Source organism: Natrix helvetica (genome assembly GCF_964273705.1).
Source record: "Natrix helvetica genome assembly, chromosome: 1".
NCBI classification, from domain to species: Eukaryota; Metazoa; Chordata; class Lepidosauria; order Squamata; family Natricidae; genus Natrix; species Natrix helvetica.
The window spans coordinates 238,178,511-238,194,686 of NC_138548.1; positions in this window are offsets into that span (position 1 = coordinate 238,178,511).

Below are 16,176 nucleotides of genomic sequence, written 5' to 3' on the forward strand. Positions count from 1 at the left end.
GAGGTTAAGGGGCCTCCTGCACCTCAAAAATAATAAGACTTCCCCAAAAATAAGGCCAAGCACTTATTTTGGGGGTGAATAGAAAATAAGACCCTGTCTTATTTTGGGGGAAACATGGTAGGGAGATCCTGACATCTTTAAGAGATTTGAGTACAATTTTGCTTGGTATGTATGCTTTTTTATGTTATGCTTTTAAATCTGTTTGATTGAATTAATAAGAAACTTTTTTTAATTCACTGGATCCAGGTGAACCAATTGACAGTTTTTTTAATGTCTCTGGATCCAAGGGAACCAATTGCTTGGGCATTTGATCACTGCCCTTACACTTGGCAAAATAACAAGAAATTGGCAAGGGGAAAATATTTGATCTATTTCACACAAGGAAAAAATTAGCATGGGAAGGGCCTTTCTTTTTCTCACTTCCTCATTAAACTCTGTCCACTGAATGTTGATTACATCGCCCCCAAATTACTTGTAAAAAAAATTGAGCAGAAAGCTGGCTGGTCAGTTTGGAAGAAAAAGTCCTTCACCTGTAATGGAATAGAAACCCAGTCCATATTCTCTATTACTAAAGAACAGACTGATCTACCGTATTCCAGGGTGATGCACAACCTGGGGATATTCCTGGATTCAGACCTCTTAGTCAGTGAACAGGTGGTAGCTGTGGCCAGGAAGGCCTTTGCCCAGCTGCATCTGGTGCACCAGTTGTGCTCTTTCGTAGATTGTGGGCCATTCATTCCCTAGGCACCTCATGCCTTGACTACTATAACGTGCTGTACATGGGGATGTCCGTGAAGACCAGTCAGAAGCTTCCACTAGTCCAGAATGTAGCATCACAGGCAATAATAGGCTTGCCTCAATATATGCATGTTATATTGCCGCTTTGCGACCTGCATTGGTTGTCAGTTTGTTCTGGGTAAGATTCAAGGTACTGCTTGTTATCTATAAAATCCTACGTGGCCCTTTGATTCTTGGATATCTTGCCTTGTATCTGCCTAGCCTAGTATGGTGAACCTCTAAGACACCGAGTGCCCAAAATGGGCTCACATGCATGCCCAAACTGAAAGGTGTGCATGCACGCCTGAATGTGTGCATGCACCAACATGCATATGTGCATATTCTGACATGAACACATGATGTGTGGACATGCACATGCACCAACATGCATGCATGTGCAGCAGAGACCTGAAGACAGCTGGTCAGTGGGAGGTGGGGCATCCCAATACCGGCAGCACGGCAAGGGGTAAGATCTTTTTCTCTCGTGAGCTTCTGTTTTGTTGTTTGCAGGGAAACAGAAGCTCACGAAAGAAACGGACCAGAGATCTGACCTGGGGAAATGGTGCATGTGCAGCAGAGAAGGCTCTGCATGCCACCTCTGGCACGCATGCCATATGTTCACCATCACAGGCCTAGCCAATTTGATCTTAAGCAATACCATTGATTAATATCCTCAGAACTGTACCTTCTCTATCAAAGCACTTATGCTATGGAATGTGATTTCCCCCAAGATCCAAATGGTTTCCACCTTCTTAGTGTTTGGAGGAAGCCTGAACATCTGGCTCTTTGCCCAGGCCTTTTGTGGGGATGCTTGGAGCTTCCGTTTAACTCAGGGGTGTCAAACTTGTGGCTCGCAGGCCATGCTGGCTCTGCCCCCACCCGGTTTAGCAAAGGGGGAAGAAAGTCCCGCTACAGTCACCTGATGCCGCCATGATGCCACGAGTTTGACACCCCTGTTTTAACTAGATTGTTTTATGTTGTTTCCACCAGTTCGTTACTCTTCCATCACTATTCTGTTTTGTTTCTTGTTATTTTTATTGTCTTAATTTTCATGCTTAAATAATTGAATTCTAAATAAAGAATTGCTGGGAGTTGGGCAGCATATAAATTTCACAAATAATAAAAAGAATAGTAATAATTAGGATGAGGAAGGAGCATGTGTATAACATCTATCAAGGAAGTAATCTGGTTTTAAAGCCAGATTTATACTCCAGATCAGTTTAGCTACAAATCCCATTCTGATTGGAAATTATGGGACCCTGAAAATTAAGAAAGAAAAAGATAAAATGAGAGGTTTTGCTGATGACTTAGTTTTGATTCTACAAGAACTCCAGGATAGAAGAGAACACTTAAAGAAGAAACGAAAGGATATTGATATACTGTTTTTAAATTGTACTTTAAACGTTAAATTTTAATTGTATATTGGGTTCTTACAATTGGGGTATTTTAATGCTGGTTTTTTAACTATCTATATGGTGTAAATTGTTACCTCCTCCGAGTCCGTGTCCGTGTATGCGTATGTATGTTTTGTATGTATGCCTATGTGTTTTTGTATATTCTCTATGTTTTATATGCCCCATTGTACGCCGCCCCGAGTCCTACTTGGAAAGGGAGCGGCTAATAAATTCAAACTTATTATTATTATTATTATATATTGACTGGACTTAAAAGAAGAAAAAAAAAACCGTTGGTTAAAAATATGAATGTTCAAGATGAAGAGATCTGGATGAAAAGGATGGGTTCAAAACTGAACAGAAGGTTAAATACTTTGGAGGTTACATTGACTAATATGAATTATATGTTGTTTCAGAATAACTGTGTCAAGTTACGGAAGGACATTAAACAGGATTTATTGAGGTGGGATAAACTTCAATTGTCATTGCTAGGTAGAATTTCAGTGATTAAGATGAATGTGTTATCCAGGATGTTATTCTTATTCCAGACAGTGCCGATATTGACTACGGATGCACCATTTAAACAATGGCAAAAAGACATTTCTAAGCTTGTATGAAAGGGGGGGGGGGGGAACCAGAATTAAATACAAATTGCTACAAGATGCTAAAAAAAAAAGGTGAACTAGCTTTACCCTATTTAAAATTGTACTTTGCTGCTTCTTGTCTGGTATGGATGAAAGACTGGGTGACTCTGAGGAATAGGAGGTTATTGGAGTTAGAAGGACACAATTTGAGCTTTGGATGGCATGGCTATTTATGCTGTGACAAAGACAAAGTTAATATAGATTTACAAATTCATTTTGTTAGGCATGCCAATCCGAAAGTTTGGAATAGGTGTAAAGTATGATTGACTCCCAAGATTCCTTTATGGTTGTCATCCCAAGAGGCATTTTTAGAAGAAAATGATAACTATACAAACCTGATTGACATATGCTGATTTACTGAATTTCTCTGAAGGAGTTCCTAGATTAAAAATCAGAGACCAGTGGAAAGAATATTTGTAGCTCAGAGTAAAAATGAGGCATCCCTGGTGCTCTCTGGGCTTGGTTGTTTTCATGCAGATGTTTCATTACCCACACTAGGTAACAGCTGTAGTGCTAATAGAGAACAGGGTTTGCTCTGAATGTATATTCTAGTTGTCAGGGTTCCGACGGATGCCCTAATTAAACCATGAGTCTTGAGTCAAGCTTCAAAAGAAATCCAGTTATTTATTAGGAGCAACTTGTCGGCATGTACCCAAGTGAAGCCAACTCTGACCCCATGTAATTTACAATCTAATATCATAAACCACATTCTCCAACAGAGCACTTTCGTGGGCTCTAGAGGTCATGCCCCTCTGGCTGCTGCAAGTAACCTGGGAGACAGCCTTGAGAAAGATATGTGTGGAATGTGCTTCTGTTTGTGGCTGCCATGCAGCTTCGACAGTTCCTCACCCCCCTTGCCTATGGCAACTCGAGAGCAGGCCAGGGATGCTTTGCAAGTTGACTCTAGTGGCTTGGCATTAACACCAAGATTAACATCAGATCAACAGTCAAGAAGTAAACAATACCCCATCAAAGAACTGCTAAACAAGCTAACAGTAAACAGCCCAACCAAAGAATTTCCAAGACTATCCTCACCAACACTGACAGAGCAAGCCACTAGAATATAAATAGAGAGCAAACCCCTATCCCTACTGGCACACCCTACTGGCACTGATGATGTTGCATAGTTTGGGTAATGAAACATTTGCAAGAAAACAACCAAGCTCAGAAAGCACTGTCAAAAACCAGAGAATTGAAAAGGGAAGATCATATTTCTCAATGCTTTGCTTATGCTAAGCTGACAGAAAGATTTAAACTGAATGACAAACATTTTGTTTTTACCAAAGAGAAAACTTATTTTGGGTTAGATTTATGTACTGATGACAAACATCAGTTTGCTAAGATGTATTAATCATTGGTGAAATTGAGCATGAACAATGAAGATGTTAAAGATGGTGTGATCAAATGCAGATGATTATAACACAATGCTTAATAATAATGTATTCTAGCATAGAGAATTCTTAAACTGAATATACTACTAAAGCCAGTGGATTTTCTTTTAGGTATGATGGGCGGATTGGGGCAAAAATGAAATTTTATTCTTATATATGAATAAATATATATGAATATATATATATATATACATACACATACATCCCGGGTTCAAATCCCAGTAAGGGTATGGCTAGCTGATGAGAGCTAATTAGCTCGAAATAGATCTATACTAGTCTCCCTTTATTTATTTATCAGTACAAATATAACACAAATATTAAAAAAAGGCAACATTAAAAATAAAAATATGGTTTTCTGCCTGCATGGTCTTCTGTGATAAGCCGAAGGACAGAAAGGGGGAGTAGTAACCTTCCTCCCATATTTAGTCATACCAGGGGTTGTAACACAAATACATATCTATTTCCCTGGCTCAACTGATAAGGAACAGAGCCCGTGTCTTAGTGGCTAAAACTCCTGCCTAAGATATATACAGCCCGGGTTCAAATCCCAGTAAGGGTATGGCTAGCTGAGCTTCTCTATGCACAGAGATAGAAGGATTCATATACACATACAATGAAGGAATGGATGGTGAAATTAATGGAGTTGGCAGAGATTGACTCTTTTGATTAAAGAAAAGATTTTATCTAAGTTCATTTCTACTTGGGAACCACTTTTGGACATTTTTGCTGATGATATTTTAATCTTGGGTTTTGATGTTCAGATTTGTTTTATGATGCACTGTTTATTATGCTTTATTCCTCTTCAAAGGGTCATTGATTTTTTTAGATTTTTATCTGTACCAGTCAGAAGTTACTTTATTTTTTTACATTTCATCCCTTTTTGTCTGCAGTCCCCAATTTGCTTTTTCCCTACCCTTCCTTCTTTCGTTTTAATTCCTTTTTCTTTTTTGGCATGTGATATTTATATTATCTGAACTTAAATAATTTTTTGGAGGAAAGAGGAAATATGGGATTATCAACACCAACATATTTTGGACAGACCAATTAAGGAGGGATATTCTTGGAACTATATTTCTCTTAGATAGAAAATCTTATGGGGCAGGAGGAGCAGTTCGTTATGGGCTTCCACAGCATTTATGTTAACGTTAGAAAAATTCTGAGGGCCTTTCAGGATTCTGCGGTAATTTGCATATAACGATTCCCTTAATAGCTGTAAGATTTTCTTAAATTATTTGGAGCATCATGTTCACTGAAATATTTATTCACATAGATAAGTAGCTGTCTTCATTGCAGGGATTCAGATTATACTCAGAGTGATTATCCTGAATTGATCATCTCCACAGTAGACAATATAAATGATCAAGAACAGTCTCTGATACATGCTCTGATAAGAATTCTCTGAACTTAAAAAATGCATGTAGGAAAGGAAATTAATAGAGCTGGATGTTTGACAATATTCCACATTTAAATGGAGATGTTGTTGAAGCTGCTGTTATATTTGTATCCTTCCTTTCCTTCAGGAACTCAAGGTATGTCCCGTAGTTACCTCCTCCCAGAGGTGGCATTCAGCCAGTTCTGACCGGTTCTGTAGAACCGGTAGCGGAAATGTTGAGAATGGGGATTTTGCAGTATCCTTCCCCTGCCACGCCCACAAAGCCACACCCATAGAACTGGTAGTAAAAAATGTTGAATCCCACCACTGCCTCCTCCAAAATTATCCCTATAACCTGAGATCTCCTTCCCATGGTTGAGAGAGGTCTTAGCACTCTCCAAGTCAGGGGTGTCCAAACCTGGGAACTTTAAGACTTGTGAACTTCAACTCCCAGAATTTCTTCTGGGAGTTGAAGTCCACAAGTCTTAAAGTTCCCAAGTTTGGACACCCCTGCTCTAAGTCTAAAGAGAGAACTACGTAAGCATTTGGTTATACTTCATGCCTAAATTGGACAACACTCTCTCCAACCTGCCATTCTGGTATTAGTAGTTTTCTTTTCTTGCCCACTTTCGTACACCACCTTGCGACATCATGATGAAAAAAGCTGTAGTGTAGGTATTTGCTCATTTGTCAGACACGTCATCAGTGTCATGACATCACTGTAGGCTTGTCATCATTTTGCCATAAACTCCGTTTGCTGCAGATATCTGGGTTTATTTACTTACTACTGTCAGTTCCTTGGCACAGATTGCAACTTCTTTGTGCTGCTGACGTCACTGTGTTTCAAACTTGCTGTATTTCCTGGTATATATAGTAGTTGGCATTGGAAGTGGTGCGGTGGCCTAGAGGTGGAGCGCTTGCCTCACAATTAGGAGGCAGTGAGTTCGAACTTAGGTAGAGGCAGATATTTCACTCTCGGACAGAATGAGATTATATCTGCTGAAAAAAACTCCGAATTGGCAACAGGAAGGGCATCCGGCCAGTAAACTCTCAGCTCCATTCAGTTGCCCAGACTCCATCCAGGCAGGGATTATGGGTCATTACAAGAAGATTGTTATTAGCATTGGGCCCCTACCAGAGGTGGTATTCAGCAGGTTCCGACCAGTTCTGGAGAACCAGTAGTGGAAATTTTGAGTAGTTTGGAGAACTGGTAAATACCACTTCTGACTGGTCCCGCCCCCATCTAGTCTCTGTCTCCCAAGTCCCAGCTGATCGGGAGGGAATTGAGATTTTGCAGTAACCTTCCACTGCCACGCCCACCACACCACACCACACCCACCATGCCACGCCACACCCACCAAACCACGCCAACAGAAACAGTAGTAAAAAAACTGAATCCCACCACTGGCCTCTACATAATCTTGCTTAGTGGAGTTAAGAATCTGGAAAGCACATGTGAATGATTTTGGAGTTTCAGTTTGATTCCACCTAATCGAAACTCTACAATCATTCACAAGTGACATCCATGCTCTGCATTATTCAGTCCATAATCTGTCTGGAGCAGAGACTGATTCAACTGGTAAAGTTCCTTCAACAGCTCTGGCCAAATTGCTTGAGTTAAGCAGCAAGCTTGTTTGTAGCAACCATAATGCCCTTTCTCTTTTTGGTGGTGGTGATGGTTAAACGGCTTACTAAGCAATCTGCTTTAATGGGGCGCTTCCTGGTTGTTGTTTGGAAGAGGGAGTGACTCATACCCCAAGCAATAACAAAACAATTCTTATTCATTTGCCAGAAGGAATTATTTAGTAGGCAGAACGCCACACCAAGCAGCCTCCTTTCTCGGATTGTCAGAGTGGGCTACCCAGCACACACTGAGGCTATTCGGCATGCTGTAACAGTTTTGCTTATTATCTTAAAGATGTCTAAGCCGATACCCGCTTATGCAAGATTTCCTAACCTTTACCTGGTGGGTGCATGGGCTCGTTTATTTGTATAACATTTGGCCCCCACTGGTTTGCTTTTAAAGCATTGGGGCCAGGGCTGTTCCCCCATAGCATTTTCTTCTCTTGATCGAATAGGGTCATGGGGGCTCATTTAGGCATCTCCAACGTGTTGGGGAAGCATCAGCAATTTAGAGCAATCAGCTTCTCTCTCCCTATTCCCTCCTAGTAACCACCTGAAATTGCAGGCAGCCATGTCAATTTCACAACAAAATGGTATTATTTTGTCTGCGCTCGGTTCACCGAGGAAGCAAGCCATTTGCAAAAAAAAAAAAAAAAAAAACACCCCACCAAAAGCAAAAAAAGAAGAAGCTGCTGCAAACAAAACTGTGCGGGCAAGGATCATTCCCCAAGAGACAGGCTGCCTGGCTTCATTACTAAGTGGATGCAAATTCAGTTAGTGGTAGACAGAACGGGGAATGAGCTGTGAGCAGTTCCCTGGTGCTGTCATTTCATTTTCTATCACACTGCAGGAGCCTCGATTTCTGCAATTTGGCAAAACTGTCAAAATAACGGGATCCAGGAGCAGCGGTGATCAATGCTTCCCCATGTTTCGTAGTGCACTTTCCCAGCTTGAACCCATTGTGACTCCCTTCCTAGCCGACAAACCAAAGGAAGCAGTTCGGGAACATGGGGACATGAACCAACCGAAGACTCTGTGTTGTTTTCCTTCTACTTTTCCAGAGTGTGAAAATTTTTTTTAAAAATTGAGAAGTTCTGTTCTGTAACAGATCGATGCTGTTTCCTCCATGGCCAAGGTGATACCTGTAAATTGGGAACAAAGGTAGAAGCTTTTCCTCCCTTGAATTTCTCACCAACAACTGGTACACATACTACATTCTACCCTATTATATTATGAGCTGCTGTGGCGCAGTGGTTAGAGTGCAGTACTGCAGGCTACTTCTGCTGATCACCGGCTGCCAGCAGTTTGGCAGATCGAATCTCACCAGGCTCAAAGTTAACTCAGCCTTCCGTCCTTCCGAGGTGGGTAAAATGAGGACCCAGATTGTTGGGGGCAATATGCTGACTCTAAGTGGTTTACCGCAAAACACTATGAACTGGTATATAAGTCTAAGTGCTATTGCTGTAGATCTATATTTCTTAGAACAGATAGTCCTCGACTTACAACAATTCATTTAGTGACTGTTCGAAGTTACAACAGCAGTGAAAAAAACGTGACTTATGACCATTTTTTGACACTTATGACCTTTGTAGCAGCCTCATGATCATATGATCAAAATTCAAAGCTTGGCAACTGGTTCCTATTTATGACCGTTGCCTGTGTCCCAGGGTCATGGGAACCCCTTTTGCGACTTTCTGACAAGCAAAGTCAATGAGGGAAGATGATTCACTTAACAATCGTGTTGCTAACTTATCAGCTGCAGTGATTCACTTAACAACTGTGGCAAGAAAAGTCATTAAATGGGGCAAAATTTACTTAACAACAGAAGTCTCACTTAACAACAGAAATTTGGGGCTCAATCGTGGTCAAAAATCAAGGGCTGCCTGTATACCTTACATGTCCTTGTGCCTTATGAAATCTAACTCATCTTACTTGTTACCCTTACTTTGTGAAGTAGCATACAAGCATTTAAGATAATGGGTTAGACCTCCTGTATTCAGCATCCCCTTTCCTCTATCTTTGTATTTTTACCCTGTTTCTCTGAAAATAAGACCTCCCCAGATAATAAGCCCCATCGGGCTTTTGAACGCATGCGCTAAAATAAGCTCTCCCCAAAAATATTGCAAAACAGCAGCAGCCATGAGGTGACCACGCTCACCACCTCCTGCACCTCAAAAATAATAAGACCTCCCCCAAAATTAGGCTATGTGCTTATTTCAGGGGTCAAAAGAAAATAAGATGATGCCTTATTTTCAGAGAAACACGGTATTTCCTTATTAAAGGAAATTAAAGTAACTTCCAAAACACTTTGCTGCTACAGTATATGGAGTAAATGGAAAGTATTGGACAGTATACAGTCCAATACTTTCCATTTTAATACTCACCAATGGTCATATAATCACCTTCTAGCCACCTTCTCCTTAAAGCCTCCTAACCGAGTAAGCCAGCCATTATGCAAATATATACTTTTCCTCTTTAGATGAATTCTATCTCTGCAAAGCAGTTTGTCCATCCTTGTACCTTTGTTGAAAAATCCAGATTTCTGTTGTTGGCACCAACATCGTAACCAGGAGGTCAACTGATTTTGTCCCCTTTCTTTTAGTGGACTTTTACTTTGCACACTAAATATTTATGTGAACACTAACGAGGGCTGTTTATGCTCCTTCAAAAGCTATGAAGTCATTCTGGGCATGCTTTCTGCTGCCGTGGTGCACATCAACCGAAAACATTTTAAAGTCATAATTTTTATTCATTAAATAGCTGTTCCCTGCATTCCATCCAGATCTACACACTTTTTAAAACATTGAACATATTTTAAATATTTCCATTAATCATGGAAAATAGTCATAGCTTCAAGATCAAGGCAAGATCTGAATCAAAATTCACTTTAATGCTAAGCCCTTGAACCCAAGATCATGCTAGGGCAGCAATGGTGAACCTTTTTGGCACCAAATGCCCAAACCGGAACACATGTGCATGCACATGCATTTGGGTGTGCCAGAGCACTGGGAACATGAAGACCAGCTGGCCTGCTTTGGGGCCATTTTCAGGCCATTTTCTGGTGCTCCAGCGCCCACAAAGACCACTGGCAGCTGTACATGCCCACAGAGACGGTTCTGCATGCTGGAAACCAGAAGAGCAGCTGGTGATGGTGCAGGTGCCCACAGAGAGGGCTCTGCATGCCACCTCTGGCACGTGTGCCATAGGCTCGCCATCATGGTGCTAAGGGATGAGGATAGCTATAACCTAACTCATCTGGAAAGGACTAAGTTGGAAAGGTTTTCTGTGCATTCAAGTTGCTGGTAGTTGTTTTCTTCTTAACAGCTTGGAGTTTTTATCACAAAGGGAAAAAAAATCTTCTCTGGATGTTCCATGCCTTCCTATTTAAGGTATATAATATTTAGTTGCAGTAGTTCAATGGGAAGTTTCTAAACTCCCATAGAAGCGGCTGAAAGAGGAGCTGTTTTGACAGAGAAGTCATTGCTGTAGCGTTCTATTTTTAAATTTTCAAGGTTGTAAGATTTATTGCCTAAACTTACTTTTTATCAGGCATGACTGAATAAAAATGATAGATATATTTGTTTGCTTTACAACATCCTTCTATGGCTATTAAAGTCTCTAAAGTGTTTGCTTTGACAAAGAAAAAGAGAAAATCCAATAAGAATTTAGCAAATTTAACAAATAGCTTCACCGGATAGATAAGATGGATTTTATCCATCTTAACCTTTATGTCAGTATGTGTGTGTGTGTGTGGAAGGTATTCTGTGCATTCTGTGTATTCTCTGATCAACATTTACAATTTATCTATCTATGAGATAAAACATTGTTCTGTTGCATGCTTACATCCTAGCTCTTGGAAGTAAGTTCTCAGGAAGATTCAATAGCTTCTAATGTAGGCTTATTAACCTTCTATTGAATATTGATTTAAAATGTACATGCCTCCCAAAATCTACAATCCAATCAGTAAAAAAAAAAAAGGAACCAAATCTGAGACAGTTAATTCACAGCCCAACTGAAAAGGCTGAGTTCGGCTACATAAGAGGTTCTAATTTAAACAACAGGGAAAATAAAACAAACATCCCAATCATAATCACATAACTAGGATTTACTGCCCGTGTTTGAGATATAGTTTAAAAAAAACAAACGTAAACTAGGGAGGAAAAGTCTGTAATGATTGTCAAATAAGAGTGTTTCTGGGCCCATCCTTTCAGTGACTGTTGCCATATGATGAAAAACCTGCAATCTATTCAAGATTTAGGTAGGATTGCCATTAGTGACTGGCGGCACCTTTTAGTCACAGAACCAGAGGTGGCATTCAGCAGATTCTGGCCAGTTCTGGAGAACAGGTAGCAAATATTTTGAATAGTTCAGAGAACCGGTAAATACCACCTCTCACTGGTCCTTCCCCCATCTATTCTCTGTCTACTGAGTCCCAGATGATTGGGAGGGAATGGAGATTTTACAGAATACTTCCCCTGCCACGCCCATCAAGCCATGCCCACAGAAGCAGTAGTAAACAATTTTTGAATCCCATCACTGCAGAGAGCTAACACTTTTCTGAAATAATAGTGCCAAGAACGAGTTTTGTATTGCCTGAGTGGTGGCTCGATAGCTCTCGGTGACATTCTAATCTAGTAGGAATCCAGTCTCAGAAAATTGTGCAGCATGCTTTGCTATTAATATCGCCACTCTAGTAAACATAGAAATCAAATTGGGTCTCAAAATGAAGACATTAAATGACAAGGTAGATTTAAAGACACAAATAAATTGATTCGATCGCTCATGCTTTCCCCCAAAGATTCATTGACAAGGCATTCCCAGATCAAGTAGTCAGCAGCCATTCATAGACTATACAGTTCCAGTAATGTCATGCTGAAAATGCCACCGGTCAGCCCCCCATGAGACCATATCTGGCATTCTGGCTTTACTTACATCTCTCATGTATCTGTATCAGGATTCAGGTCATCACAAACAAGCTACATGTAAGGTAAAGAACTAGTCAAGAAAATTAGGCATTTTTTAAGATTCGGAGGTCTTCAAACCAGCAAGACCAAATTTCTCAGAAAGAGGCATAGTTCTGATTGAATATTTGGGGAGAACCCATAAGTCATTCCAAAGCCATACAATAATAGAGCACTGAATCCAATTGGGAGAAAGCCAAGAAAACAAACATATGTATTATATAAATCAACCCATTGACTCAAGGCCCAAATGACCAGATTCTAATGACCATACTTCACACCTACTATATGAAGATTTCTGGAAAAGCCTGTAACGATGTGAAAGACAGAAGGAAAGAGAAGAAGGGGATGACCAACAGCAAGGTGAAGGACCCAATTATAGCAGTGATAAGTATAAGAAGACTTGTAGGGTCAGTTTGGGGATAGATTGTCATGGAAAAAATCTATCTATGCAGTCACTAAAAATTGATCTTGAGCTGATGATACATAATTAATCATTTATTCCACTAGGTTTGTTCTTCATAATGCAAACGTTAGGCTTTATTTCCAGAGTTTTGCAATAAAAACTGGCTCATATGTTTTTAGGGTGCCATAGATATGACCTTGGAGAAACTATACAGAAACCCTTAAGACAGTGACAAGTGCAGAAGTATGCATTAAGCCTAGGACAGCGATAGTGAACCTTTTTGTCCTCGTGTGCCAAAAATGTGCACATGCCTGCAACAGCAGGCACATGTGTGCTCACACCCATAATGCAATTCGTGCATGACACCATATCACATGACACATGTGAGCCCCCTGCAACAGCCCCCACGTGCATGTGCCCCCGAACCCCCATGCCCACTTTTGGGCATAGCAAGTCTCTATGAAGGCTCCTGGGACCAAAAACGGGGCGCAGGGGGTGTGCGCCGCACCCTCACACGCTTCTCCCTGCACATGCACTTGTGATCACCCCTTCACCATGCATGTGCACACATCTCCCACATGTGCGGCAGAGCCCTGAAAATCAGCTGGTCAGCAGGAGGCATGCGTGCATGATGCATGGTGGAGCTGAGCTGGGCAACGGCTCGCGTGCCCACCGAGAAGGCTCCGCATGCCACCTGTGGCACATGTGCCATAGGTTTGCCATCATGGGCCTAGGAGTATGCATTAAGCGCCAGAAAGAGACTGGCTCTCCCTGAATTCCATGAGAGTCTAGCAGGGAGAGAAGAGAAAACACAGGCAGATTTGCAAGATTCTGTTACTACAGCCTAACTCAATATTTTTAATTTTCCTATGGAATCAGTTTCCTGCTCTGGTTTATCTCAAAGAGCTGCTGTTAAAATCTTGTGTTTTCCTTCCCTTCGCTTATACCTCAGGGATCAGGGGAAAGTTATGCTAAGTCCCTTTCTAATACTTTCCTCTCTACTTGAGCTCAGAACATGCTTTTGCACCTGCTGCTGTCTTAATGGCTTCTGGGTAGTTTCTCCAAGGTCATCTCCACAGCTTCTTACCATTGACCTATTTCAGCTCAACGGTTCCTTAATTCTCCATAGACACTGTAAGAGGAGAGCTAAGTTGGTGTATGGTGGCAAAAGAAAAGAAAAAACCTGGAGTCTAGTAACACTATTTCTAACACATAGAGGCATGCATGAGCTTTCCTGAGTTGTAGCTCATATGTATTTGAGCTCACAAAAGGTTATGGTCTTAATACAATTTGTTAGTCAGAAAAGGCGCTCCGAGGTTCCTGATTAATACTCAGTACCATTTATGTTGTATCTTAAAACATTTACAAGATGTGAAATAAAGATGTAGTCAGATTGAACAGAAACATTACAGAATGCCAGTACAAACTCTAGAGAGTTAAACAAAAGATCACTCTGAGCTTCTAAAATGCAAATGTCAGGCCTGCAGCCATCTTTTCTTTTGGGTCTTTGGCCTGCCACACTTTCTATTATTCTACTATGCATTTTCTATTGTGGGGAAAATGGGAGGGGGCATTGTAGGAGTGAGGTGCGATGTAGCCATAACAAAATTCTTTCTAGAAAGCCAAGGTCATTCTTTGTCTTTGCACCTCTGCACCTGACCAGAACTGGATGGGTGGAACTGCCAGCATGACAGTGGAAGATTGGACTTGTGGGTGTAGGGGCAAGATCTTGAACTTGCAACTGGGTGGGGAAAACTGGGAAGCTTTCAGATTTGGGTTTTCCCAGATGTTCCAACATGGCTCTCTTAATAAATTGGAACTTTGAGGAATGCTTTGAGATTGGCAAGGAACGTGAATCCGTGTCTTGCCTTTTACTTTTTAGTCATTGGTCTGAAAATCATAAAGGAACTATGTCCTTATGTCATAAAGGAACTCCTCTTCTGGACCACTTTCAGACTAAGAAACATGGGCACCCTGGAAAGCTTCAAGAGGAGAGAGAGAGAGATGTGAACAGTAAAAAAGCCCACCTTCTGCCACTTCCCAAAAAGAAAAGAAGCTCAAGAATAGAGTAGAATGGAGAAGAAGAAGAAGAAGAAGAAGAAGAAGAAGGAGAAGGAGAAGGAGAAGGAGAAGGAGAAGGAAGGAGAAGGAGAAGGAGAAGGAGAAGGAGAAGGAGAAGGAGAAGGAGAAGGAGAAGGAGAGTATAGTATAGAGTAGGGTAGGGTAGGGTAAGGTAGGGTATGATACGGTAGGACAGAATAGGTTTGAATTGAATTGAATTGAATTGAATTATTTATTGGCCAACTGGACACACAAGGAATTTTTCTTTGGTGCATATGCTCTCAGGGTACATAAAAAGGCAAGATACATTGTATCATAAGGTACAACACTTAATGATAGTCATGGGAAACAAATAAGCAATCAGGCAACAATCAACATAAATTGTAAGGATACAAGCAACAAGTTACAGTCCTGCAGTCATAAGTGGGAGGAGATGGGTGATAGGGACGATGAGAAGACTAACAGTAATAGTAAAAAAATGGAAAGATGTGTGTGTCTAAGCAGCCCAATAATAAGCTACACAATCCAAAACCTTTCTTACAGCCTGTTTACCAACTTTCTGAGAAATTGCAAGGTAAAGATCAAGAAACACAAGTTGAAGTTGTCATTGACAAATGCATAAGGGAGCATCCTTCTTCCCTTTATTTGTTTTTGTCTGTCTCTCTCTCTCTCCTATCCAAAAGCTAACCCGATGGGAGGAAAGTGTCTGGTCAACAGGAACATTGTTAACAAAGAAAAACATGCATATGAAAAACATTAGGAGAGCTAAAGGCTGCTCAGCTGTGCATTATTTATTACTGTAGGTTAGAGAAGAGAGACTCTAAATAGCTGAGATAATACCGTAATGGGCAAAAGTAATGCTGGGGAAGGAGCAACTCTTAACTCTTGAGCCTCAACAGTTGTGGATGGTTTGTGAATGAAAGACAAAACATTTGTTTGCCTCAAATATTCATTATTTAGTAGCACTAGAGAGGGCGGGATAGCTACAAAAGCCAATAAATATACACTTACAGCAGTGAAGCAAATTAGATGATGGGGGAATGTAGATGTGAGGCCACTGGAGTGGTTCAAAAGCTACACCTCAGTCCAACTTTATTTTTTTTGTTTGGAAAAGGGCTCTTTTACATTTATATACTAAGTTTTTGGTGATATATAAAATTGCTCCAAGACATGACACTTAATGTGTATAATCACCGAATCATTCTTTAAAGAGCATCTTAAGAATGGAAGCACAAAAACACAATATTTCTTTCAGCATTTCAGAGATAAGCAGAGGGAATACTCCCAAGCAGCCTAGCTCCTTCACTCCCATATTCTTAATGGTTGTCCAAGTATGAACCCAACATTGTACAGACAAGATTTATCTCAATCTAGGGATCCACTTTCTGAAATTTTAGAATCCTGGAACATCAAGTTGGAGAAGGGTCTGAATGCAATAGTTACAATTATCCATTATTAGAGAAATAGGCTATTAATACTATGATTATTTTTTCCATCACATGTTGAAGCCTTCCATACATATATTTCCCATAATTTCTATCAAATCT